Source organism: Lathyrus oleraceus, chromosome 2 (assembly GCF_024323335.1).
Source record: "Lathyrus oleraceus cultivar Zhongwan6 chromosome 2, CAAS_Psat_ZW6_1.0, whole genome shotgun sequence".
In the NCBI taxonomy this organism is placed as follows: Eukaryota; Viridiplantae; Streptophyta; class Magnoliopsida; order Fabales; family Fabaceae; genus Lathyrus; species Lathyrus oleraceus.
Window position 1 is genome coordinate 65,583,203 of NC_066580.1, and position 2,346 is coordinate 65,585,548.

The window sequence follows — 2,346 nt, forward strand, 5'->3', positions numbered from 1 at the left end:
CTATGGCCGAAGATCAAAACCAAAGACCTCTTAAGGACTTCGCTCAACCATCTAACGAAGAACCTAGTTCTAGTATAGTAAACCCAATCATCCCAGCCAATAATTTTGAACTTAAACCATCCCTATTGCAACTAGTGCAACAGAGACAATTCGCGGGTCTCGCTACCGAGAACCCTAACCAACATTTAAAAATATTTCTTCAATTAGCAGATATTTTTAAAACCAATGGAGCTTCTCCTGAGGCAATACGTTTAAGATTATTTCCTTTTTCCCTCAGAGATAAAGCCCTATCATGGTTAGATTCCCTTCCACCCAATTCCATTACGACTTGGGATAACCTTAGAAGAGTTTTTCTTGCTAGATATTTTCCCCCGAGTAAGACCACCGTTCTTCGAAACCATATAACTAGATTTACCCAAAACCATGGAGAATCGTTGTTCGAAGCTTGGGAGAGATATAAAGAGTTGTTACGAGCATGCCCACATCATGGCTTAGAAAATTGGTTAATCATTCAAACCTTCTATAATGGACTTCATTACAACACAAAGATGACCATCGACGCTGCCGCAGGCGGTGCTCTGATGAACAAACCTTACCCTGAAGCTAGTGCCCTCATCGAAGACATGGCTCAAAGCCATCAATCATAGGGAGTCGAACGAGCGACAGTTGAGAAGAAGGAAGCCCAAGGAGGAGTGCATGAACTAAGTTCTATATACATGATGCAAGCTAAAATGGACGCATTAGCCCTTAAAGTCGAGCATATGTGCATAAACCCGAATACTGTAGCCGCAGTTTCGTCGGATTGTGAGATATGTGGAACCCAAGGACACCAATCCGCAGAATGCAGCCTATTAAACGAAACCCACTCCGAGCAAGTGAACTACACCCAAGGGAACCCATATTCGAATACCTATAACCCTGGATGGAGGAATCACCCGAACTTCTCCTATAAAAACAATAACCCTATTCAAAATAATGCACCTCCGAGACCTAGTTATCAAGCCCCTAGATCAAATCAACCTATGCAACCTGTACCACCAAAGCCAAGCCTTGAGAAAATTATGGAAAATTTTATCACCGCTCAAACCCAACAAAACAAGGAATTCATGAACCAAAACATTCATGTTAACGAATTGATTACTCAGTTAGGAACCAAGGTTGACCAAATAGTTACTCATACCAAGATGCTTGAAACCCAGATCTCTCAAGTAGCTTTAAACCAAGCCCCTCAAACTACACCTGGAGGACAATTCCCTGGACACCCTCAACAAAATCCGAGAGGACAAGCCAATGCCATTACCCTACGAAGTGGGAACGCTTATGATGAGCCACCAAACCCAAGATTAAGTGAACCCGAAACTTCTAAGGAATGTACCAAACCCCCGGACAAAGTAAAGGAACCAGAGGAATCTGAAAACCAGGAAGGTCGAGAGAAAGGAGAAGAACCTAAAGATAAAATTTACGTACCGCCCCCGCCATATAAACCACCTATACCATATCCCCAAAGACTCAAACAAACCCAGATCAATACACAGTATCAAAAATTTATTAAAGTTATAGAAAAACTTCATGTAGAAATCCCTTTCACAGAAGCCATCACCCAAATACCTTCTTATGCAAAGTTTCTGAAAGACATCCTTACCAACAAACGGAGACTTGACGATCCGAGGCCTTTGAAATGTAATGCTATTTCCGAGGACAAATTAGCAAAGAAAGATAAAGATCCTAGAAATTTCTCTATTCCTTGTCTTTTGGGTAATCATGTCATCGAAGAAGCTTTTCTAGACTTAGGAGCTAGTGTGAGCTTAATGCCTCTAGCAGTTTGTGAGAGATTAAATTTAGGAGAATTACAATCCACTAAGATGTCACTTCAGTTAGCCGATAGATCTGTTAAATATCCGATAGGCATTTTAGAAGATGTTCCTGTTAGGATAGGTCAGTTGTTTATCCCTACTGATTTTGTCGTCATGGACATCAAAGAGGACAATGATATACCAATTCTTCTAGGTAGACCATTCTTATCGACTGCAGGAGCCATAATAGATGTCAAGAAAGGAAAGTTGACATTTGAGGTAGGTGACGAGAAAATAGAATTTATACTTTCGAAATTTCTTATGGCACCTGTGATGGGTGACTCGTGTTATGCCTTAGATATCATTGATGAATGTGTTAGAGAATTAGAACAAAAAGAAATTATTAAGTTACCATCAACCCCCATAAAGGAAGATGATGACTTTAAAGAACGTTACATCGATGATAACCTTTACGAATGTTTATCCCTTACTCCAGATCCTATACCATGCCCTAAGAAACCAACCTTAGAACTTAAGGAGCTTCCTAAGAACC

At 40.5% G+C, this 2,346-nt stretch overlaps 1 non-coding gene across 1 annotated transcript; it reads right to left on the reverse strand.

Annotated features, from left to right (window-relative positions):
- Window positions 1-386: 386 nt before the first annotated feature.
- On the reverse strand, window positions 387-493 carry LOC127124902 (small nucleolar RNA R71). The gene has a single exon (XR_007804379.1). It is a non-coding gene; the product is annotated as a small nucleolar RNA R71 (small nucleolar RNA).
- Between the last annotated feature and the right edge of the window lie 1,853 nt (window positions 494-2,346).